This window comes from Sceloporus occidentalis, unplaced genomic scaffold (genome assembly GCF_023333645.1).
Source record: "Sceloporus occidentalis isolate IW3139 unplaced genomic scaffold, rSceOcc1.0.p SCAF_3, whole genome shotgun sequence".
NCBI classification, from domain to species: domain Eukaryota; kingdom Metazoa; phylum Chordata; class Lepidosauria; order Squamata; family Phrynosomatidae; genus Sceloporus; species Sceloporus occidentalis.
Genome location: NW_028316983.1, coordinates 24,665,438 through 24,692,077, shown reverse-complemented (window position 1 = coordinate 24,692,077; position 26,640 = coordinate 24,665,438). Strand labels below are relative to the sequence as shown.

The window sequence follows — 26,640 nt, the reverse complement described above, 5'->3', positions numbered from 1 at the left end:
CTGGATGGCATAGGCATTGTCCCTATGTCATTTTCAAGCGTCATATTCTGCAAGCAAGGCTTCACCTTTGCTCCCTACTGTGCAAGTCAGTTCCTCAGTGCCTGTACACCCCTCTGGCCATTTTGAGATTGAGATGGCCAATTTGGGACTGAGGGATGCCATGTAGCACCCAAGCAGTGTCTGAGAGATCTGGTACAGCTATGGCTGCTCTTTTTCTCCCAGCTTCAGAATGGATATTGTCCAAGTGCTCGCATTCCTAAGCTTCTAAATGACTCTCCGCACTTTTCCTTAGCCAATAAATGGCCAAGGAAATAGGCCAGCACTGTGAAGGTGCCTTGGACTCACATGTCCCTACTTTACAAAAGAGGGTCCTTTATTTGAGGGGTCCTTTATTTAAAGGATTGTCCGGAACAACTCGAATTTAAAAACATGGAAGGCCATTCTCTGAAGATGTCAGCCACAGATGCTGGTGAAACATCAGGAATAAACTCTTCTAGAACATGGCCACATAGCCCGAAAAACCCACAAAAAACTATGGATGCCAGTGATGAAAGCCTTCGACTTCACATTGATATATGATAGCAAAGTTCCCTTTTTACAAATTATTGTTGTTTATACTGCCCTGTTTCATTGCAATACTTTACATTAGTGCTTGGTAAAGTTCTCTTCTCTTTTGCAATGTACACCTTTTAATATTTCACACAGTCTTTGGATTGTTTCTGTATTTTTCGGTTCTTTCAAAGAGGGAGTGGACCAGGATAGCAATAGCTTTATTTGTGAATATTCCAGTGTGATGACCCTGTGGGTTGTCTCTATCCACTCTTCACTACTTATCCCAAATTGTCATCACATCCAAGCTGCACGATACCTTATTAACCTGATGTAATCCTCCTTATTTGAAATTTTTAAAAATACTTTCTTCTGTTTCATATTTAAATAGTAATTATTTAGCCTTTTGAAGTGTTATTCAGTACAGGGCTGCTTAGAAAGAAGCCTCATTGGCTTCAGTGAGCTTACGCCCAGATAAATTTGTATTGGATTGAGATTTCAGTCAATCTTGGTGAAATGAAAGTAGTAAGCAGACAGTCAGGTATGTTGGGGTGGAGGAAAACTTCAAAAATAATTCTTGCTTTGGAAACAGAAAAAAAATGTCTTCTTTCCTCCATCTCAGTAGTTGAGGCACAACCCATGTCTGCTGAGAAGCAAGCTCCACTGACTTCACTGGAAATCATTTTCTCTTGTACTATGAAGGCATTCTTTTCTGTTCAATTCTCCCACTGGAAAGAAAGACATGGAAATGGAAATATATATGCCCATGGTGATTCCAGCACCCAGTGGGGGGAAAAAACCCTAATCATAACAGTGATTTATAGAATAATAAGAAGTAGGAGAGCAAGCAAGTAATGGAGTTATGGTGGGATAAAGCATGGGGTGCTGCTGCTTCTGAACAACCATTCATGTCCTGTACAATGTGCACACATACATCTAAACAAGAAAATGCAACCATCAATGTAGCCAGAGGACTGAAGGGAGACATGACCTCACCAATATGGAAGAAGAACAAAAGGTACAAGGGACTGCAGTTCCACATAACTTAAAATTTAAACCAACTTAATTTTTTGCTTCAACCATGCATAAGGGATGGCAGAAATGGTTACCAATTACTTTAGATGTCTACACGTACCAAGTGCATGGAAAATTTAAATCCAGGAAAAGCAGTACACTTCCAGACCCAAACAGTGTCACATTCACTTGGCATGAATTTGCCCAGATTCCTGTATAAGCTTTGTGTCACTCAGTTCCCATTCTAATTTATAACAGGAGTTGGAAAAGCAGGAATTATAAGATGCTCTGTTCAACCCTACCAACAAATCAAATACTTTCTATTTAAACACACACACACACACAGGCTTTGTGGAGGAAAATTTCCTGGACATCATAAGCACCAGCTCAGAGGGAGGAGATGTTTAACAACTATAATCTGAAAATAACCACTAACATTCCCACTGAGATTTATTCGAAAGATTAAGCTATTCAGTTCTATTGCTGATGTCTTCCAGTCAAGCATCCTACATAAGGAATCATTTCAAGTCTGAGCTAGGATCCTAACAAAAGAATTAGGAGTGTCTTCATATTAGGGAAATTTTGATTGCAATGTCTTTCTTAGCTTCTTAATTTGGAATTCACATGAGATATATAGGGGATGTGTTTTAAATATTTAAGACTCTAAATATATTCTTTGCACTTATACATTGATTTGTTTGCTCTTTTTGTAAGCCACTTTGAGTATAATTTGGAAAAGTGTGTACATATGAGTGGGAGGAGGAAAGGACTAAAATAATGCAGCTAGTATAATATAAATCTAAAGTTCAGCCACATCTGGAACAATGGGTGTAGTTCTGTTTATCTCCATCTCTAAGGGCATATCACAGCTGGAAAAGATGTTGGAAAAGGCAGGCAAAATTACCAAGGAAATTGAGTATCTTTTCCTACAAGACATAGCTATAACATCTTGCATCACCTCCTCCAGTAGAATTTACAACCTCCAGTCAGTTCTTCAAAATAACATCTTACAGGAAACAACATTTTGGATAACAAGGACAATAAATGAAGGCCCTTTTACAAAACAGTAGGATGAGTGGTAACAATGAAAGAACTGGTAACAATACTGAGATGCTGTTAGTTACTCTCGCTGAAGAGTGATTGGAAAGGTCAGAGCAATCAATCGATCAATCAATCAATCAAATCTTTGCCAAGCAGGCTCTGTGGGTAGCCATCATGAGCTCAGTAGGGCTGGTGGGGCTGTTACGGATATGAGATGAGGGCAGAGGACAATGTAACACACCCTCCGGTTGTTCCTATTTGGCAGAGACAGTCTGAATTAATTCTCTGCCATCCCACTTTTTCAACTAATTCTAAAATTTCCCACTTTCTCTCTTCTCCACCCACTCCCCCCCCCTCTTCATCTGCCATTTGGTTCAGTTGCTACAAACTTATTTGAAACTGCAAATGTGGTTTGCACTCAGTTAACTCAGCAGTTACAAGAGAAGAGGAATGGGTGAAATCTCGACCTTCCCAGGAGACTCACCGAAAAGCAAACTGCTGCATCCTCTCCTAACATAACAAAATTCTTTTTTTATTAGTGTTCACGTATGAATGCTGACATTCATTCAGTGTTGGACATTCACTGTAATGTATGACATGTCCCCCAACAGTCCAATTTCTTAGGACCAATCTGGTACCATTTCATATTTTCAGCTGCTTCCAAAATGTCCCAGTTTGTCTCTCCTCCTCCCACTTTCCCCCTTTTTGCTCAGCTTCTTCAGTCACCACAAATTGAGTTCAAAATGTAAAAGTAGTTTGTACTCAATTAACCCAGCCGGGGGAGTGAAAGGAAGGGACAGAATCTTGTCCTTCCCTGTAGACTCAGACAAAAGCAAACTTCTACATCCCTTCCCATTGTGTCCTTCCTCATTAATTAGTTTTACATGCTGGGCACAGTCTGATATTACTTGGCCTTATGTCCCAATTTTCATCTGTGAAATGTTGGAGAATATGGATGGTAAAACCTGGCTGAAGCTAAGCAGGCCTTGGGCTGGTTACTGTTTGGATGGGAGAACACCTCAGAACTGCAGATATGCTGCCTTGAGTCTCATGATGGAAATCAGATGGGACATAAATGTACAAAATAAATAATGAGTATACATCATTATTTGCAGTTCAGTCCTAAGCATGTTTATTCAGAACTGAGTCTTGTTGTACTCAGTGAAGCACACTCTCTTGTAAGAATGTTTTGGATTGCAGCATTAATTTAGTTATTCCTCATGACACACCAGAGTTATCAAAAAGCAATCCACCAATTCCCAAGAATGAGAAAAGCTGGCTTTAAAAAAAAAAAGTCCTTTCCTCAATATGTGTTTCCCTTTTTACAAATAAGTTAATATTTGTCATAATCTAAAACTGTCACAATGAAGGGTACTCAAATTTTCTTGCTTCCAGAGAAGCTATTATCTGCCATTGCTAGTAAGCTTATGCTGCTTTGGAATAAATCAGCTCTTAAGAAATGAACAACCCTTTAGGAAAAAAATGTTTCAAAAACCTCCTCAGGATTTAATAAAACTGTCTCTGAGGTACATATAAATCATATCCCTAATACAGTATATTTCAATTTCCAGTCCTGTGTGTGAACCTTAAAATGTTAACAGATGTAGGAAAGTACAGCCCTACTCCTACTCAGTCTCCCTCTCTCTCAAGCAGACACATATAAACAAAGAAAGAAATCTCTGAAATATTAATTCAGCATTTCTATTTACCATTACTGTGGGGGTGTGGATTGCATGAGGTGCTTTTCAATTTAGATTGTTTCTGCAGTAACACATCTGGTCATTCAATTCTGGGCAAGGATGCTAACCATCTTAGGAGATAGCAAATCATGTTGTTGTCAGCAAAAGTAGTTATCCCATGCAAAATTCACACGTAGTTGTTTTGTACAGAAAACACCCTTTTTTGCTAGGCTTGCCATATCCTGCCTGGGGGCGGGACTTTCCCGGTTTGGGGTGGGTCTGCATGGTCCCGCCCCGGTTTGCCCCCGCCCCCGGGCAGGATATGGCAAGCTGAGGGAGGCTTTCCCTCGCCGCTTGGGCTCCGCTCCCTGCTGTGATCGCGGTGAGGCCCGGGGCCCAGACGGCGAGGGAAAGCCTCCCCTCAGCGAGGCTCCTATTCAAATGTAGGACACACAAAAAATGTGTCCTACATTTGAACATTTTGTCCTACATTTTTCCCGGTTTGGAGGTCTGGACGTATGGCAACCCTATTTTTTGCACACACACAAACTAATATTTCAATGCAGGAATATTGTTTCTGTGGCAAAGAATGATGTAATTGAAAATTTATTCCGTGCAAAATTTGCACATGGATGATTTGCTGTACATAAAACAGCATTTGCTATGCAGGAAATAATATTTCTGCATAAAAATATGATCCTGTATATAAAAAATGCTGATTCTGGGCAAAAGAAGCACATGCAAATTTTGCACAGAATAAGTCCTGAAGTACAAATATCCTTTGAAAAATGTGGATTTGAAGACTTTCTCAAAGTAGAAGGAAAATTGCTAAAATTACTTGTTGCTTCCTTCAAGAAGAAAGTGAGTGAAGAATTACATCCCTTGTTGTATATGGCCAGACAAAGCTTCCCCTCCACAACAGCACCACACCATCAGTACCACTGTGCTCACATCCACATAGAATATCCCTTTCTATTTTCTTGCTTAGATGTGAAATAAAAATTTAAAAATAAATATCCATATTTTCACATTTTTATTTTTGAAATTATCTATCTCTACCTCTGACTTTACACTCCAGGATTTTAGCTAGTTCCTTCTTAGATGCCTTTCCAAGTCCTAGTTTTAGGATTGTGCATGACACTGTATCTCCTATTTCTATGTATTTCTATTTCTATGAAAGCTGAACAATGAAGAAAGCTGATAGGATGTAAATCAACTCATTTGAAATGTGGTGTATCACTGATGTATTGATAGATGTAATGAATTGTAAATTATATGGGTTGAACGTCTAATAATTTTATGTTTAAATACAATTTATGTTTAGCACTGGGGGGTGGGGGTGGCAAGGTTAAACAGTGTTTTTTTCTGTTTTTCCATTTCTCCTTTTCTTTTAATATGTTAAGGTTTTTAGTTGTTGTTTTTTCACTAATGTTTCTATTGTCAGTAATGTTTTGTTTATTCACCAATTAAAATATTTTTTTTTAAAAATGTGGTGCTGGAGAAGAGTTCTGCAAATATTGTAGATTGCTAAAAAGACAAATAAATGGGCCTTAGAGCAAATCCAGCCCTGAACTCTCCCTAGAAGCCAAAATGTCCAAAATGAGATTATTGCACTTTAGCCATAGCATGAGAAGACATGACACCCTTGGGGGGAAAAAACCTATAATGCTTGGTAAGATAGTCATAGCCATGAGTTTGCAGGACCTGAGCAGGGCTGTTGATGATAGAGTAATTTGGAGGTCTCTCACTCATGGGTCCACCATACATTGATGCCAACTTGATGGCAGAGGCATCACTAGGGGGTGCGGACAGAACTGGGTGGTACTCCAAAAGGGGGCTGTACACCCAGGGGAACTGGCACAGCTACGAACAAGTGAGAAGGGGTGTTAACTCCCTTTCTCACTGGCCCAGTAGCCACACCAAACCCTAAACAGGTCCTCCAGAGGTCGCAGTACCACTCCTCTCAGCAGTGACTGCTGCTAAGGTGGCAGTGTCTTCAGAATCCAGTGTAACTGCTCTCTCAGCATCCATGCCACACTCTGAAGGCCATTGCTGGGGGGTTGGGGAGTGATGCCTTCATAGTCTCACCTAGCAGTCGCACCAGACTCTGAAGGCTATTCCTGAGATGGAGGGAGGGAGGGCAGGGCAATCTGCCCCCTCCCCCCACACACACACAACATGGCACCAACTGTAGCAACACCACTGCTTGAAGGTGGTTAATATAACAAAAATCATTGCCTATCTCTCCATCAATCAGAAGCTGGTGGTTTCCATGTCATTGGGTCATTAATATGCTCCAGATTTTAGTTTGAACTTTTAAGTAGCTTTCCAAAGTGCTGTACCTATTTTGGGAGTGGGGCTCAGTGTCTTGGATAGCTCCTTTAAACTTTGAATTAAAATCAAGAAGGGATTAACCATCCCACAGACTTAAAAAAAAAGACACCAGCTGGCACAGAGGAGGAGGAGGAGGAGGAGAAGTTGTTTTATTGTCACCATTATGCTAAAATAATGATAGAAACATATACAAGCTCTTCAAAATCTTTAAGAGACTCCAGGATCTTTTCCTGATCACATGATAATAAAATGAAACAGAATGGAAGGGGGGTAGAAGTGCAGCAAGTAATCACATTTGTCTTTCTGAAGAGTCTGCATAAATATTTATACTGCAAACACAGAAGGAGATAGGTTTGTTTTATTACTAAATGCAGAGAGCACTGACACGAAAAGGAGCTGGTTGCCAATACACTCCCCTTCCTCCCCCACCAAGAAGTCAGTAAAAGACCCTCCCTTCTTGGGTCTTTATGCACAGATTTCTATGTAATCAATGTGCATTTCTTTCTTATTTGTTCCAGGCTAGGCCAAGACACTTTGTTGCCTTTGAGTAGTAAAAGATACCCTCGTCATCAGTATTGCATAGTACAGTAGAATCATATAATCCTAAAGTTGGAAGAGACCCCCCAAGGGCCATCCAGTCCAACCAGGTGCCATGCAGGAATACACAATCAAAGCATCCTTGACAGATGGCCATCCAGCCTCTGTTTAAAATCACCTAAAGATGGAGATTCCACCACTGTATGAGGCAGTGTATTTGACTGTCAAACAGCTCTTACTGTCAGGAAGTTCTTCTGATATTAATGTAAGCATGCTCCATCCTCAATATGACATCCCTTTGGATGGCCATCCGTCAGGGATGCTTTGATTGTGTATTCCTGCATGGCAGGGGGTTGGTCCTGAAACGCCTTGCGGTTTCTTCCATCTCTATAATTATATGATTTAAACATGGGTATCATGTCATGTCTTAATCTTCTCTTGCACAGGTTAAATATACCCAGCTCCCTAAGTCACTCCTCATAGGACATAGTTTCCAGACCTTTCACCATTTTGGTCACCAGTACTTAAGAACCAACCATTTCCGAGTTGACAGCATGATCTTTCGTAGACTTCAGTCTACTTGCTCAGATGCATATAGTGAGGAATCAGATGAGGAAGTAGACTGAAGTCTACAAATGCTCATGCTGCCAACTTCTTTCTTTCAGTTAGTTTCAAAGGTGCTACAAGATCTCTACATACTGATTCTATAGACTTACATGGTTATATCTTTGAATTCCAGTATTTCCGAGGCAGAAATTCCCATGAGTGTCTCTGTCTTGCCCTAGCAGTAAAAATGTGCCAATAATAAATGAAATCATTAAAGGTTTGCTGCCTTTTGATGGCACCCAAAATCAACTGCCTGAGGAGACTGCCTCACTCTGCCTAATGGTAAACTGCTTGCTCCCTGTATTCACTGTGCAGATCTTCACATCTTCTGTCAGAACTGCAGAAGCTTTGTCGGAATAACCACCTTTCTACAGTTGTCAAACCACACAATTGATATACATCAGAAGGCCAGCTTTCATGGTTCTTTGCCATTGTTCTCTTTCACAATGACCTGACCAGGCAGTACCATCACTCTACACAGTTTTAAAGAAACCAAATAAGAACGTTCCTTATTATAAGTTTTTTTTTGTTTTGTTTGTTTTTTGCTAAAAAGACAAATAAATGGGTCCTAGAACAAACCAGGCCCTGAACTTACCCTAGAAATCAAGATGTCCAAAATGAGATTATCATACTTTGGCCATAGCATGAGAAGCTAGAAATACAAGATTTTGCCTGATTTGACAGGTCACAAACTTTTCAAAGGAATAAGCACCAGTGACCTTCTGCATCCAAAGCTATTGGGATTTCTGCCAGAACATCCTTTTCCTCAAGATGGCTAAAATCCTCAGGCCAATGGCTAGAAAGGAACATTGTTTTCAGATCTGATATTCCCTTTGGGACTCAAAAGTTCCTTCCTTTACACAACAGACTGGATCTATACCTTATACAGGCATATAATATACCAATGCTTTGTGGAGGCAGCACCTTGTGTTCTGTGGTTGTTTGCACTGGCAGTCCCACATTGCCAGAAAGAAAGTTCTACTTAAACATAAGGAAGAACCTCCTGACTGTAAGAACTGGCCAAGAATGGAATGGACCACCTCAGAGGACTGTGGGTTCTCCTTCTTTGGAAGGCTTTAAAACCAAGTTGTCATGGTACTGCTCCTAGCTACTGCCAGCAGATCCTTGCCTAGCTCAGTGCCACGGGAAAAAATGGTAAAACAGACGCCTTACATAGAGAAGGTTAGAAGTTCAATCCCTGCCATCTCCGGGCACTGAGCTAGAAAAGAATTCTGTCTCGATCCTTGAAGAGCTGCTGACAATTAGAATCTACAATATTGGGCGAGATGGACCAATGGTCTAAACCCAGGTCCTTAGGTTGCTAATTCTATCAGGGCATTGTGTGGAATTCAAGAAATTCTGCACTAGTTAGCTTATAGGGACTGGATTGGCAGCTATCCAAGTGATGATGCTGGAGAAATAAATGGAATAGGAACCAGAAAAGGAATAGTTTCCTCTTCCTTTTCCATTTCCCATTCCTGGGGTCATGTCATTCCAGTATAAAAAGATGCACCAACAAACTGTCTCTCTTGAAGCAGAAGTACTTCAAATGATGGAGAGTAATTCTTATTGTATAAAATGAATTTAAAATACATTATTTTTTAAACTAGTCTCTTATTTTCCATATTTAACTATAATAAGAAAAGGAAGGGGGGAAAGTAACCACTTAACATGGTCTCCTTCAGCTGTTCTGAGATCTTTGGCTTTTTATCGTATTTTTCATTTGTTGTTGGATGCTGTCATATCACTTTTGACTTATGGTGATCCTGACTTATCATAGAGTTATCTTGCCAAGATTTCTTTAGAAAGCGTTTGCCTTTGCCTTCTTCTGAGACTGAGAGCGTGTGACTTGCCTAAGGTCATCCAGCGGGTTTCCATGGCTGAGCAGGGATTCAACCTCTAGTCTCCAGAGTCATAGTATAAAACCCAAACAAAATTTAAACTATCTATCAATCATAACCGTTACTAGATTCAAGCCTTAATGGTTGATGGAGCTGGAATGGCATTTCTTTCCCTTTCTTCTTCATTGTTGCCACTGAAATCATGACTTTGGGCCATGATTTCTTAAACTTTCCAAAACAGAAAGTGCTACTTGTGGAAAAATTATTGGCAATAGGCATCAAATTGGAAATGTGGCAGCTCAGATATGGATTTCACTGTTCTTGAGCAGAACTGGGCCAACAGCTCCCACACTCCACCAGTGAGTATAATAACTAGCCATGATGGCCTGGGGATTTGGAAACTTGCATTCCAAAAATATGACATTTTCAAGCTTGGTGCTTGTGCTACTACAGACTCTGCATATAACCGGGTATCAACAAACAGGGCTTTTGCATGTCACCCCATTGATCACAACAGAGTATGACAAAAGAAACACCCAATGGATTGGAGCCAGCATTTGCAGACACACATAGATTAAAAGCAAGATCCATGTGTCCTGTGCATGCTAGGCTAAAAGACGCTTCTTACAAGAGATGTTCTCTGTGGAATAGTTGACCGTCACCATCAGCTACTTTTCATTCCAGAGTTCAGTAGAAGCCAAATTACAGCTTGATTAATCACATTCTGCCAGCTCACTTCCTCTTGGCCTTTGGCTAAAGTCACATTTTCAGTACATTAAACAGATACTGTACACATCTCCACCAGACCTACACAACTCTCCAAACACAGCCTACCCAGCAATACACAAAGGTTTTCATTTCTCCATCCGCAGTACCTGATTACAGTACCTGATTCCAAAGATCATTTTTTTCATTCTGGAGTCTCTGCCCACTGGCACCAGCCCTTAAAAAACAGGTATGATTCCCCACAAAATCAAATTATGTATCCACCAACAGGGGATTTTGAGAATTAGGAACTACCATGCATAAAACCCAAATCTCACAGTCTACTCCTAGAATTGCCATCCATGAAATATTTCTAAAAAGAAAACAAACCCTCTTTCTAGTCACTGTCTCCCAGGCTCATCACCTAGCAATGCTATATTTTCTCTTTTCAATACCAGGTTTTCACAGAACTGTTTTTTTAAAAGTTCTTTATCCAACCCAGAAGGCACAGAACTAGCTTGGTGGGATAACACACTTTGTGTGCAGAAGGTCCCAGGTTCAATTATTTCTAGATGGGAGGTAATCCTGCCTGGGACTTTGGCACTGATGATTATGTATGTAGAGAGATCTTGTAGCACCTTTGAGACTAACTGAATTCAAGAACTTGGCAGCATGAGCTTTCATAGACTTCAGTTTACTTCCTCAGATGCACATACTGAGGTCTACGAAAGCTCATGCTGCCAACTTCTTTATTTCAGTTAGTCTCAAAGGTGCTACAGTAATAGTAATAATAACCACAATAGGATTTATTTATATGCCGCCCAATCACTGGGAATCCGGGCGGCTTACAACAGAGGGGATAATAGACGGTTCCCTGCCCTCTGGCTTACAATCTAAAAAGACACTACACAAAAGGAGAAGGGAATGGTGAGGGGGGGGAGGGGATCAGGTCCAGCATTTTTCTCTCCCTCTGAGGCCTGGACCAAGGCAGATGGACTGGAGGGAGGGCTCTTCTTCTTCAGGCTAGCCCTGATGGAGCTGGGCCTGCCTGGTCAACTCCCTCATAGGCCAGAAGATGACAGTTATGGAGGGAGGAGCCTCTTCTTCCAGGCTAGCCATAATGGAGCTGGACCTGCCTGGTCAACTCCCTTGCAGGCCAGAGGATGACAGTTATGGAGAGAGGAGTCTCTTCTTCCAGGCTAGCCCTGATGGAGCTGGACCTGCCTGGTCAACTCCCTTGCAGGCCAGAGGATGACAGTTATGGAGGGAGGAGTCTCTTCTTCCAAGCTAGCCATGATGGAACTGGACCTGCCTGGTCAACAGCCTTACAGGCCAGAGGATGACAGTTATGGACGGAGGAGCCTATTCTTCCAGGCTAGCCATGATGGATATGGGCCTGCCTGGTCAACTCCCTTGCAGGCCGGAGGATGGCAGTTATGGAGGGAGGAGTCTCTTCTTCCAGGCTAGCCTGAATGGAGCTGGGCCTGCCTGGTCAACTCCCTTGCAGGCCGGAAGATGACAGTTATGGAGGGAGGAGTCTCTTCTTCCAAGCTAGCCTTGATGGAGCGGGAAGATCTCTCTACATACTGATTCTACAGACTAACACAGCGAGTGCCCCATACACAGGCCAAAATAAAGCTGCTTCGGGTCACTTTGAAGGTATGCTGTTTAAATGATGCACGCATCCTAAGAGTCCGGAAGCCACACCAAAGCCATGCTCAAGTCCTAAGGATTGCATCCACACTGGAGAGATAATCCGGTTTAACTCCACTTTAACTGTCCTGGCTCAGTGCTATGGAATTCTGGGAACTGTAGTGTCCTGAGACATTGAGCCTTCTCTGCCAGAGAGCTTTGGTACCTCAGCAAACTAATAACTTAAATTATTATTATTATTATTATTATTATTATTATTTTAAAAATTAATTATTATTAATATTATTCTTATTATTTTAAAATAATAAATTTTTATTATTATAAAAATATATTATTGTTATTATTATTATTATTATTTATGGGAGTTGGAGTTTGTTGTGGGGTCCTTGACTTGACGCTATGAAATTCTGGGAGTTCCATCTCTCCCTCCAGCTTGCTGTTTCTTTCCCTTCACATCTGCCATCTGGATTGAAATCTACCCTCCATCCCTTTCCAGTTATGTGAATGCTAGCCTCTGCATCTGTACTGGGAAATAATCCGGTTTGACTTCACTTTAACTGTGCTGGCTCAGTGCTGTGGAATTCTGGGAACTGTACTGTCCTAAGACATTGAGCCTTCTCTGCCAGAGAGCTCTGGTGCCTCAGCAAACTAATAACATAAATTATTATTAATGATAATAATATTATTTTAAAAATTTATTATTATTATTATTATTATTTTAAAATAAAATTATTATTATTTTAAAAATATATTATTATTATTATTATTATTATTATTATTATTATTATGGGAGCTGGAGTTTGTTGTGGGGTCCTTGGCTTGAGGCTATGGAATTCTGGGAGTTCCACCTCTCCTTCCAGCCTCCTGTTTCTTTCCCTTCACATCTGTCATCTGGATCTACTCTCCATCCCTAGCCTCACATGAATGATAGGGAATGTCACCTATCTCTAAATGCCCTCTGCTTCATCCGAATGTATCACCCACCAGCAAAATTATTGTTATTATTATTATTATCATTATTATTTTGCAGTGAAAGATTTTTTAATAATAATAATAATAATAATAATAATAATAAATTTCTTCCACTGCAAAATAATCAGTGTAGAAACTGCAGTTCTACTTGGAAGTAAATCCTGCCTCCACCTTGGCCCCACTTTGGAGGACGTCCTGCCCCCACCCCCAAAGAGTCCTTTAGAAACTTTACTAACCCCACTCTCTCCCTTTGCCCCCCTCTTTTCCCTTTCTCTCCCCCCCCCCCCGATCTTCCCCTCCTCGCCAGCATGTCTCCTGTCCATGTTAAAACGTGAATGCATTCATTCAGGGGGGAGCACCAGAAGCAAATGGGGCAAATTTGCAGCACAGAATCATGGGAAATTTGGAACCCGGGGATTTTGCAGTGGTGTACCAGAGCACAAGCAAAGTGTCATTCCACACCAGACCAATTCGCAGTGAATTCGAAGCGAGCCTCAATGCAAATCCTGTCAACTCACTTATTTAGCAAACTCTCCAAAATGAGGAGCCTGTAAGGATTCAGTCCGAAGCACTGCGGAAGCCCCACAGGAGAAGCTCCCATTGAAAGGAACCAGGTATGAAAATACATTAACGTTATAACGTGAATTTGCATCGCTCAATTCGCAGTCACCCTGGATCTGAGCTGGAAAAACCCCGTTTGATAAACACCACAAAGAATAGCACAAAGCTTAAGAATCCCTGTAAAACTGGCAAAACAGAGTGGAACAGAGTCAGTGGTTATGGAGAAGAATCATCTGATCTAACACTTTCAGCCAAGAGATGACCTAAAGATGACCTAAACCAAATGGTAGCTCCCAAACAGAGTAGAGCCACTGAATCAATGGGATTTGCATGAGTGTTGATTTACCATTGAGTGTCTGATTCACTGGGCCTCCTCTAATTGACCCTAGCTTTGATTTACATGTATTTAAAATAAAAATGACCAGCTTCTGTCTCCATATCCATGGATTCTTTAACCACAGATTCAAGATCCAGGGCTTGAAAATATTTTTAACAATATATAAAAACCAAAAAGCAAACTTTGATTTTGCCATTTTATATAAAGGTCACTATTTTACTGTGCCACTGTATTTAATGGGACTTTGAGATTTTGGTATTCATGGCAGGTCTTGGAACCAAACCCAAGTAGATGCCACGGAGCCAATGTATCTCCACAGTCAGGCTCTATAATAAAATTGGTGGTAGCCAGAATGGTGTAATGGTTTAAGCATTGGACTATGATGGTGGAGATCAGAGTTTGAATCCTGGCTCAGCCATGTAAGCCCACTAGCTGAGCTAGAGCAAATCACATCCTCTCAGCCTCAAAGGATGACAGTGGCAAACCCCCTCTTAAGAAACTTGCCAAGAAAAAACCCTTGATAGCGTCACCTTAAGGGTCGCCATATATCAGAAATTACTTGAAGGCACACAACAACCCAACACTGAAAGCTTCATCATGCTCATGAGCTTTTTAAGGACAAGCATTATGAGATTCTGCCTACAGGTAAGTTTGAAGGGTGAATGTGCTTTTCAAAAGAGCTTTCCTAGAGGCAAAGGGAGGTAACTGTCTTCTGCCTTTGTGAAACATTACCTTTTCCCTCCAGTGGTCCTGATTTAGCAAGGACAGTCACAATTAATCCTCTGTTATTCAACTTTTTCAGGTGCTTTCAAAATGTCCCAATTTCTCTCTGTTCCTCCCACCCCCACTGCCATGCAGCTTTAATGACTGCAAAGTGATTTCAAAGTGTAATAGTAGTTTGTACTCAGGCCCCATACAGACAGGCCAAAATAAAGCTGCTTCGGGTGACTTTGCACCAAAGCCACGCTCCAGTCCTAAGGACTGGAGCGTGGCTTTGGCATGGCTTCCAGACTCTTAGGACACATGCATCATTTAAGTAGCATACCTCCAAAGTCACCCGAAGCAGCTTTATTTTGGCCTGTCTGTACATGCCCTATGTTAACTCAAAAAGGGCAGAGGAAAGGGGGAGGTCTTTCACCTTTCCTAGGAGGCTCAGGTAAAAGGAAATTTCTGCAGCCTCTCCTAGCTTGTGCGTTGTTCCTCATTACTAACTTTTGCCATTTTAACCACACTGCAATGTTCCTTTGCCAAACATCTCAGCTTTTGTCTGTGAAATGTTGGTGGATATGATATACTAAAAATCAATACCATTATATGCAAAGGCTCACAAGAAATGGGAAACAAACATGTATGATATCTTTATGTTTCTACATTTTGAAAACAACTCTAATTCCCTTGTGAATAAAACGGCAAGCAACATTTTGACCATGCTTTGATTAAAATGTGTTGAGGGTGGGGAATGGTTCATGAATTATATGTTGCTTGCAGACAAGTAGCTGGTGTGTTTTTACTAGAGATATGTCCCCTGTCCTTTCAGAAAGCCTCCTGGAGAGAGCACTGCTCTCCTGAGGCCGTTTATTCCAGTTAAGAAGCTGTTCCTAATATTTAGCATCAATCTGTTTCTTCTGTAGCCCGAAGCAGTTTTTGGTGTCTTAATATCCTCGCTTCAGTCAATGAGAGAGAATGGAGCTACTGCTGAAGAAGAAGGGGATTAGCTTCCTTGGCAACTAGGGTTTATGTGGCAAATAGGACTTTTAATGGATTTGTGCTATGTTTTAATTGTGTTTTATACTGTTTTAACTTTTGAGTTTAACCAAACTCTTGCTTATTTTGATTTTTAAACATGTTTTGTACAAATGTTTTTGGTTTTTTTTAGCTGTATCTGGTTTTTCATAATCCACTTGTAAAAGGGAGGAAGGTGGGATATTAAAGAACAAAGAAAGAAAGATGGCCAGACTCTCTTGAAATTCATGTTGAAAATTAGAAAAAATCACATAGTTTATTCCAAGTCAAACTCAAGCCCTGAAGCATTCTTCATGACATCAATGGACACAGTGGGACTGATCTGGCATAAGGCACTTTCCTATGTTTCATCAAGTGCTGTATTAAAAGAAGCTTCCTCCCTTCCACATTACACAGGAGGAAATATTTCTTCTGAAGAAATGCCTGTTCTGACATATGCCTTCCTAGGCCCTACAGTCCATTTTGGAGCATCATGAGACAAAGAAACATTTTTGACATTTTTTGCAGAGCTTTGTTTCACCTCTGGTTTCACCTCTGGGGAGGCCAGTGGGGCTCCAACCATGGTGGAAATGGCTTCCAAACCCCCTAGACCTAGGGTTGCCATATCCCGCCTGGGGCGGGACTTTCCCGGTTTGGAGCGGTTTGGCCCCGCCCCCGGGATCCCCCCGCGACGGATGCCAGGCAGGGAAAGGAGCCTCGCCTCAGCGAGGCCCATTCCCTGCTTGGCCTCCTCCGCTGGCGACGGAGGCAGCCTAACAGGGGAAAAGGGGCTCACCTCAGCAAGGCCCTTTTCCGCTGCCTTGCCGCCTCCTCCGCCGGCCAGGGAGGCGGCCTGACAGGGGAAAGAGGTTTTCCTCTTCTTTCTCCTCCTCCTCTTCTTCTGCCTCCTCCTCCTCCTCCTCCCCTTCTTCTTCATCTTCTCCCTCCTCCTCTTCTCCAGCTCATCCTTCCCCTCTTCCTCCCCTTTTTCTTCCTCTCTACTTCCTCTTCTTCCTCCTCCTCCTCCTTTTCCTCTCTTCCTCCTCCTCTTCTTCCTCCTTTTCTTCTTCTCCTCTTCCTCCTCCTCTGCTTTTTCCACTCTTCCTCCTCTTCTGGTTTTTGGCCAGAAAGGGAAGCACATTTCTGCCATCTGTCTAGGAATAATGCCAAATGTCCTCCATTTTGATCATGTCTAAGAAACATGCATTTATATGAAAAAAAATTTTAAAAATCTTCAATTTTTTTGTGAGTCCTCCATTTTAAAAATGTGTCCTACATTTGAAAAATTTGTCCTACATTTGTCCTACATTTGTCCCGGTTTGGAGGTCCTCACTTATGGCAACCCTACCTAGACATAGAGATTATGTTTTGGCATTTTGGGACAAAAGAAGCATAAAGTAGGGAGGGCAACAATGAGTAGAGGGAAGGTGCTTGGGACCCACTGCCTTTTCATGGTTCATCAGATCTAGGTGCACCTGAATTTGAGACTCCAGGACTGCCTACCTGGAGATGCCAATTTTGCTTACCAGCTTTAGTAAAAACTTACATTAATATGTTACATTTCAAAGCTGCTTCATTAACTTTTAATTACATTAGCAATACAACAGGTTTAAGTTATTGTTCTGCTCACAGATGGGAAAAGTTACTTTTCTGAACTACAACTCTCAGAATTCCCTCTGGCACTTTTGTCATTTTTCTAAACTCTGATTCTAACCAATTACAGGGGGCCCTTGGTATCCGCTGGGGTTTGGTCCTAGGAACTCCAGTGGATAACAAATTCTGTGGATGTTCAAATTCCATATAAAATACAATGATGTAGTGAAATGGTGTCCCTTATATAAAATCACAACATTAAGGTTTGCTTTTAGGGATTTATGTATATATTTAATTTTTTTCATGTGGTGGAAGACTGAACCCAATGATAAGGAATCCGTCGTTATTGAGGGCCAACTATAATTGACTCAATATTGGTGGCCTAATTTATCCAGTGCGTCTTCAGGCCTGGGTCAAGAAGGCATCTGTCCTCATTTAAATGACTGCTAGTGTAGTGTAGTATGGTATACCCTCCCATATTTCACAGATGAAAACTAGGACATTCATAGCCAAGCAACTTCCATCAAGATGGAAAAACTTACAAATGGGGAACAGACAAGCTAGGAAAGGTTGCAGCAGTTTGCTTTTTGATCAGTCTCCTGGGAAGAATAAGATTTTACCCCTTCCTCTTCTCTTCTACTGCCTCAGTTAACTGAGTGCAAACTACTTTTGCAATTTCAACTCAGTTTGCAAACTGGGACAGTTGGAGGGTATGGTATAGTGGATACCTTGTTGTACTAGGTGCAAGAATTCCTAGGTTTAAACCAATTATTTTACTACGAAGGTCATTCACTGAATGATCTAGTGCTACTCATTTTCTTGCAGTGCAGTCCTATATTGTCCACTTATGATTAGATTCCATGGAGATATCACAGAACCATCAAGTTGAAATGTAACTTTAAAGTCACCTAGTCCAGCTCTTCTAAGGATCTCTAATGCAAAATGGCAGAGGGATAACCATCCAGCCGTTGTTTAAATACTTGTAGCATAACAAAGCCTACTCCCTCTCGAGGCAGTCTATTTCACTCTCAAACAATTCTTAGCATTAAGAAATTTATCTAGATGATTAGCTGAAATCTGGTTCTGTGCAGAGATTTTGCAGAATCTCTGCTTCACATCATGCTTATCTTATCATATCATCAATCCAATTTTTATAGAGAGCAGGCTTATCAAAAGTGCTATTTAATGAGATTTTTTTAAAAAAATAGAATAAAATGTAACTGGGCTATGACCCAAAACCTCAAACAGTATTTAAAAGCAAATAAAAAAAATAACCATTATGTAGTCCTAGAAAGATAACAAAACAGAATGTAACTAACACAGCAATAACTGAACCTCTGCAAGGCAAAGGTTTCTGGCTGAGAAAAACTGTATGTCAGATCTGGGCAAAAATAAATCAAGATCTCCTCGTAAACTGTGGGATGGTTTACAGTAGACTGGGATAACTCCTTAACGTTTAACAATAACCATAAAACGCTTCTTTTCTCTAAATTAGGCTATTAGAATTCCCAATCAGTGTTGAAGTGGAGTCGGGGCTTAAAGGACAGAAGCACAAGGACTATTCGATTGGCAGGGTCAGTGATACCATCTTCCATCCTCATCCCCAACCCTGAATTCCCTGCTCCCTCTGCAGTTTTGACAATATCTGGCAGTGGGAAGTTCAGCTCCCCAGTAACAATACATTACTATAATATGGGTGAGAGAGACACATAGTGAGTATACCTCACTATCCAATACCCTTGGTGTCTTCTATGCTCAGAGTTTATTGGTTTGGGCGTTAGACTAGGACACTGGAAGACCAGGGTTTGAATCCCAGCTTGGCCATAAAAACCTACTAGGTGACCTTGGGCAAGTCACACTCTCTCAGCCCCAGAGGATGGCAATGACAAAACCTTCTCTGAACAAATCCTGCCAAGAAAACCCCATGATAAGTTCACCTTAGAGACGCCATAAGTCAGAAACAATTTGACAGCACACAGCAACGACAAACACCTGTATCTCACATCAGCCCTGAAAGCATGACAGTATCCTCCAGCTAAAGGCAACAAGCTGTATCCATGAACAGTGCCCAGATCAAAAATTAAAAGAAAAAAGCTTATCAGAACAAAGAATTTCACTTCCAGAAAGGTTTGAGCTTTGGCATGTTTAAAGATTTTAAGATCAGATGCATGAAGCCTGCACAGAGGATTGTGAAAGTTGATGTTCTTGGAATCAATTTATGCCAAAGTACCAGACAGGGTTACAGATAAGATTCCTGCCAAGTCTAATACCAGGATTGTGGAAACTATGGGTGAAAAGTATAATTTGGAGGGGAATCCCTTCCTCTCTCAGTGAACCTTAACTGGCTTACTCAGAAAGGTTACGTTGGCCATGGTAACTGGAGCAAGGACGTAGCCAAGGGGGGGTTCTTGGGGTCCGGACCCCTCCCTTCCATTAGAAAAATGAATGGTGCGTGCTGCTGCGCCGCCGTGCCCAAGCCCCATTATAATGGTGGCACTTACTCTGGACCCCCCCTTCCTAAAATCCTGGCTACGTCCCTGACTGGAGGGATTCCAGGAGTATCATTTCCCAGAACTAACATTTCTAAACTCTAGGCTTGCTTGACTGTTGTGGAAGGGCCAAAGGAGCACTGAGTAGGTAGTCTTCCTATCCTTTGAATTCCTCACAAGTCATGCTAAATTACACAGCTCTATATGGAGCCTAAGGCAAGTTCATAGATGTTTTTGTTAACTGCCATCAAGCCAGCTTCCACTTATGGTGACCCTACAAATGAGACATTTCCAAGTAACCATATCATCAACATCAACCCTATCATCATCAAGCTAACTTCTACTTATGGTGACCCTGCAAATGAGACACCTCAAAGTCAACCTATCATCAACATCAATTCTATCATCAACCTATCATCAACAGTCCTGCTCAGGTCTTGCAAACTTCCTTGACTGAATCCATCCATCTGTAACACAGGTCTTCCTCTTTTCCTACGTCTTGTACCTTACCAAGCATGTTTGTCTTTTCTAGTGAGCCTTTTCTTGTGGCTCAGCTCAGAAAAAGAAAAGGCTCACAGGCATCAACAGGATGTCTTGGCAACTCCTCAAAGATACCACCTGCTAACATGCTGATGGTAGGTCCATTGGTTGTGTGTAAAGCTCTGAGGTCTATTTTTTGTTTGTTTGTTTGTTTGTTGTGTGTCTTCAAGTTGCTTCCGACCTATGGTGACTCTAAGGCAAACCTATCGTGGGGTTTTCTTGGCATGATTTATTCGGGGGGGGGGGGGGGTTTGCTATTGCCTTCCCCTGAGGCTGTGAGAGTGTGACTTGCCCAAGGTCACCCAGTGGATTTCCATGGCCAAGCTGGGAATCGAAGCCTGGTCACCAGAGTCACAGTTTAACACTCAAACCACTGCACTACACTGGCTCTCTCTGAGATCTATACACATCTTTTATATAGACTATAGCCCTTATCAGATGAGTCTGGAACTGGGGGTCTTCAGCACTGGGCGGTTCGAATTCACGTTATTTCGCACAATACCATCATACCAGCATTCGAATGGCCCAATCCGAACTCACGTGAATGCGCGAGATGCCGAACTGAATGCGTACTGGCTCCTCTTTTTGGAGCGTGTTGGCCAGTGCGCTGATAAGGGGATTGGCAATATCCTGGATTGGGGCTCTGTTCGATCTCAGTGCGAATGGCTCTGGTGTGACTACCCAATCCTGAATTCCATTGCAAGACCCCCAGATTCCAATTTTAACTTCCGGTGGGTCTTTCCTCTTGCCGGTTCCAGGGAAGCGGGGGGGGGGGGCGGTTCCAGCGGCCTCCTCCTCCTCCTCCCGGCTTGGGAGCCAGCATAAGCTGCATCCCAAGAAGGGAAGAGCCGCGGGGGGCCGCTGGAATCGTGGTTCCGGCAGCCTCCTCCTCCTCCTCCCGGCTTGGGAGCCAGCATAGGCTGCATCCCAAGAAGGGAAGAGGCGCGGGGGCCGCTGGAACGGCGGCGATCACCGCGATTCTAGCGGCCCCGCGCCTGTTCCCTTCTTGGGATGCAGCTTATGCTGGCTCCCAAGCCGGGAGGAGGAGGAGGAAAAAAGCATCCCCATTTACTTAGATGGCCATCCAGCCTCTTTGACAGCCGCTGGAACTGGTCCTCCCCCCCCCCCCAGAATACATATTCACACACTCACACACACACACGTACAACCGGGCATTGCTAATTTGTTGCAAGGGAAGGTCATGGTAACGTTAAAACCAAGCAGGAATGTAGAGAGGAAACAGAGAGGAATGTAGAGAGGGCACGTTGTATCACGATTGTTAATGTGCATGAGCTGGCTCTCCAGCTGTTTACCGGGCTGTCATGACGTGACCTCCCCTTTCACCCCGGAAGCGTTTAAGGTCGCAACCCATGCAGGGCACCACTGAGCATGTGCGAGGGGGCCGATACGAATCGGCCAATCCTCATGTTGAGCACCGGTGTGACAAAACATTCTGCACTGAATGCACTTCGCGCGAATGCATATTGGCCAATTTGAATCATGCCAATTCGGAGGGGCTCCCAGGTATGATGGTATTGTGCGAAATAACGTGAATTCGAACCGCCCAGTGCTGAAGACCCCCAGTTCCAGACTCATCTGATAAGGGCTTATGATCCCCATAGAGAAGTGTTTCTCAGACTTCTTGAGATTGAGAAGGCCACTTTCTGAATTATTTTGAGCCCCCTGACTCATCAGTAGTCATCCCTGTAAAGGCCAGGGCTCATCCTCTCTTTAGGAACAAGTGACTGTTGATTGCTTAACTGGTGGATTTTTGCTACCATATTGGTGGAGGTGTCTGGCAGTTGAGGTACAAAACAACTGGAGAATCAAAGGTTGAAAACTCCAGATCTAACCACTACACCACTGTGGCTCCACACCTCTACCACTACAGATGATCATCAGGTATATTTTATTGCCTGGCACCCTGCAACCTGCCTGGCACCGTGCACCAGAGGTGCCACAACAAACTACAGTTCCCAGAATTCCATAGAGCCATGGCAGTTAAAGTAGTCTCAAACTGGATTATTTCAGCAGTGCAGACACAGCCTCAGTTACTTGCACTCGCTTGCAGAATCTTGGGGATTTTATTCCACAAAAAGTAAAATTTGCAAGCTCTGCGCATACCTTGCCTTTAGGCAGGTTACTATCCACATCAGTTCCTCTTCCTCCCCTTTAAAACCGGGGAGACCAAAACAGGATAAAGATGACAAGACATCCGCTCTGAACATTTTAATCCTAATAATTATAATTATAGTGATTGCTGTTATGATTTCCCGGAACCGGTACATACCTCTGCAGGCCCAGAAGTCAGCACACCTAAAAAAGAGGTATGGAGCTTGGGCAAGGAAGAACTTTTCCAGAGATTCTTGCTCCCAAAGAATATGTCCCTTTGGGGGTTAGTAGGGTGAGAGCCAGTGTGGGGACTTTAGGAAAGTCACACTCTCTCAGCCTTGGATGGCAATGGGAAACGCCCTCTGAAGAAATGTTCCATGAAAACCCTATGATAGGTTCTCCTCTCTCTCTCTCTCTCTCTCTCTCTCTCGGGCAAGTCACACTCTCTCAAACTCACCAAGAAAACTACGTACTATGATAGGTTCGCCTTAGGATCTCCCTAAGTCAAAAATGACTTGAACGCACACAACAACAACAACAGGGTTTGTTTTTTACTTCAAGGCACTTTGGATTTCAGGCTTAGAGAGAGAGAGACAGAGAAGGAAAGGAAGCTTTTTCTCGGACCAAGTGCAACTTCAGAGTTACAATGGGCTCTGAATCAGGCAGGATTCAAACAAACAACCCTGTGTGACTTTTACTATAACCTCCCGGAAAACCCCGGTTAGTTTTGTTTTTCAAAGTTTCAAAGTTAGTTTTGTTTTTAAAAGTCCCATAAAAAGTCCCATCGTGGTCTATCTGAATAAACAGCCTTGGGTCCCTTTCTGGGACCCAGAAATGACCGAAGGAAAGAATCTCTTGTAAAAGAAATCCTAGAGAGCCAGCCTGTTGTAGTGGTTTGAAGCCTGGACTCTTGATGCTGGAGACCAGGGTTCAAATCCTGGCTCAGCCAAGTCACACACTCTCAGCCTCAGAGGATGTCTGTAGAAACCTGTCAAGAAAACCCTTCGATAGGGGTGGGTATTGTGTTTTTATTGTGGTTTGAATGTTTGTAATTGTATGTTGTTTTGATGTGAAAGTTTTAATTGTTTTGGTGTAACAAGTTTTTAATGCGTTCTTGTTGGTGAGCCACCTTGGATGCCTTCTGGGAGAAAGGCGGCATAGAAATTAAATTAATGAAATAAATCAATAAATAAAATAAAGTTGCCATAAGTCGGAAAGCAAAGGTGGCCCACAACAAAGAGATGCTCCTATAGACATCAGGTGCCTCAGGCGAGGGACCTACGTCCTCCTTTTCCTGAACCTGTCCTCCCTTTCAACTTTCTGCCCAGGAGGAATTCCCCAGCGCCCTCCATTCTGAGCAAGACTGAGAAGCAGAGGGTTGGCATTCCCCATGCTGCCATGCAGGAACTCCCACTCAAAGCCCCACTTCCCCACATGACAGATGGCCATCCAGCCTCAGTTTAATAAATATATATATATATATATATATATATATATATATATATTTTCTTCCCTTGTTTATGGTCAGGTCCTCCATTTGTATTTCTCGGAGTGTTTGGAGCTTTTGTTTTGTTTTGGTCACATCCTCCATTTCCCTGGGAGGTCCTCCATTTCTATGTCTAGGAGGGTTTTGAACGTCTTCATTAGTCCTGTCCTCTATTTCCCCGGCAGGTCCTCCATTTCTATGCCTAGGAGGGTTTTGAGCGTCTTCTTTTCTCATGTCCTCCATTTCCCCGGCAGGTCCTCCATTTCTATTTCTGAGTGTTTTGAGCTCCCCCTCTTTTTAATTATTTTCATTTTGAATTTGCTCCTGTCCTCCATTTCCCCGGGGGTCCTCCATGTCCCTGCCTGGGAGGCTAGGCTTTCCCCCTTGCCCTGGTCCTCCAGGGGCGTTGAGGACCCATGCCCCTTCCTCCCTGCCTCCCTTCCTGGGCCCTTACCTGGGCTACCTGCCCTCTGGCTCTGCCTTGCTGGGCTCCAGCGCCGAAGCTGCCTTGCTGCTTGCTGCCTTTTCGGAGGAGCCAGGCTGGGAAGCTGCCTGCAGAGCCCCGAGAGAGAGAGAGAGAGAGAGGCAGCCGCTTATCTCCGCTTGTCAGCCGCTCAGTCAGCGCCTCTTCTTCCAGGAAAAGGCTCGCCTTCCTTCCTTCCCTCCCTCCTCCTTCCCTCTGGCTCCTGCGCTCCCTTCTTCCTCCTCTGCCTCTCCTTTCCCTCCCTCCCTCTTTCTCTCTTCTTCCTTCCTTCCTTCCTTGGCTGGGGAGCCTCCTCCTCCTCCATCAGGGTCACCACATGTCCTCCTTTTCCCGGACCTTCTGCCCAGGAGGGATCCCCAACACCCCCCCCCCCCCAATTTTGGGAAGAAGCATGGATGTACAGCCAGCCCTCTTTATCCACGGATTCTTTATCCACCCATCCAAGCATCCACAGTTTAAAAATATTCTCTGTTTTTCCTTCCCAAATCTATCTTTATTCGCCAGACATACAGATGGATGTCTTTATTATTTATTTATCTATTTAACTTTTAAAAAGCACACGCAGAAAACAAGAAAACAAGGTACACAATAACACAGAAATGCTTTGGTTTTCTAACATTTATCCCCTAATAATTTGTAATATTTTATCAATAATAATAATAATAATAATACCCTCACCCATGTACCTTGCCCATACTGACCCTATCCCACCACCTGTGTTTAGAAGGACTTAAATCGCTGTCCCAAAAGAAGAAGAGGGGGCAATCTGAAAATGCAAGAGATTGTAGCTTATCACACACAGAGACAAACATAGCATCCATCCAAAAGAGAAAGCAGTGCAAATGCAAATGAAATCATCACATGAGTATGTACCCATCGGCTTCTTGACTTTGAATTTGCCTATTTGCGCATGCACAGGGAGGGCAGGATCCCATGGCCGACAGTAATCCCATGGCCAAACTGGAGATGCATTTCATACAAACGCAAATGTGAATTGACTGCACAGTGGAAAAGGATTTATAAATTCAATGTTTTTCCAAATTCATCTATTCCTGGGATATCTCGCGATTGCATTTGGATTGCCTTCCATTTGCATGCAACGTTGTTTGAAGCCAAAAATGGAGGCCATTATGGAATTCCTCCAGGACAGATGGTTGAAATGTAAGACATGTCCTGGAAAGGGAGACGTCTGGTGACCCTGCATTCACTCCAAAGGGCATGGTGTAACCCCACAAATGACAGAGAATATGAGCATTAGTAGGTGCCCTAGAAAGAGCCAATGTTGGTCAGACCAGGGTTCGAATTCCTGCTAGACCATGGAAATCCACTAGGTGACCTTGGACAAGTCACCCACTCTCAGTCACAGAGGAAAGCAATGGCAAACATTGCCAAGGAAATCCCGTGACAAGTTCACCTTAGTATGCAAAGGGATCTTGCAGCACCTTTGAGACTAACTAATTGAAAGACAGAAGCTGGTGGCATGAGCTTTCCTACATTTAAGCCTACTTCATCAGATGCATGGGGTGGAGTGGAAAGCCCAGGGACAGACATATATAGCGATCTGTGTGTGGGAATGTCCATTGGAATGCAGCAACCCTGTATGTATGGAGATGAAGTGACAGGTTCAGTTGGAGGAAGGAGGTTGCCAAGGTGTGTAGATAACCATATGAATGAGTAAATGAGATATAGTGTGGGGACCAAAAAGGAGACATGGTGAACTGGCCAAGAGATCTTCCATGAGGCTGGAGGACTAGGGTTGCCATAAGTCCAAAAAAAGTTAAAGGCACACAGTCACTGCAAGGTGCCCTATACTGAGTCCTTTAAGCTGGCACTACACAGTTATCACACTATAGTTCTTCTTTAATTGTCTTGACTGCATCCTATGGGATCCTGAGATTTGTAGTTTGGGGAGGCACTAGATCTCTCTGGCTGAGGATTCTAAATTTGTTATTCCCACTTCAACTTGTGGAGACCTTACGAACGAGAGACCAAGAGCTCCGGTCATCAGCTGCCCTGCTCAAGTGTTGCACACTCAGGGCATGACTTTCTTAACTGAAGCAATCCACCTATATCCGTTTTCCTACTGCCTTCCACCTTATATTGTCATCTTTTTCACTGAATCGCCCCATCTCATAGTATGTTCAAAGTACAACAGCCTCATTTTTAAAATATTCCTTCCTAAAGGCACCAGTGCCCATCTGACCTTGGGAGCTAAGCAGGGTCAGTACTTATTAGAGCTTGGATGGGAGACTGCACTTTAATTGTGTGGTGTGAAAAGAGCCCTGCCCTGAGTCTGGGGTTGTATATGAAACTCACAAATGTTTGGGGGTGCAAAAGAACATGGGAAGGACCACCTACAACGTGGAAGCATACTGAATGGGAGAC

At 42.9% G+C, this 26,640-nt stretch overlaps 1 protein-coding gene across 2 annotated transcripts in view; it reads right to left on the bottom strand.

The window, feature by feature from the left end:
* RIPOR3 (RIPOR family member 3) overlaps positions 1-24,448 on the bottom strand; it is a 148,264-nt gene extending 123,816 nt beyond the window's left edge. For both annotated transcript variants that reach the window (XM_089513833.1, XM_089513836.1), the window contains exon 1: positions 24,226-24,448. The gene's annotated coding sequence lies outside the window, so the exon portion shown is untranslated. The remainder of the gene's footprint in view (positions 1-24,225) is intronic.
* Between the last annotated feature and the right edge of the window lie 2,192 nt (positions 24,449-26,640).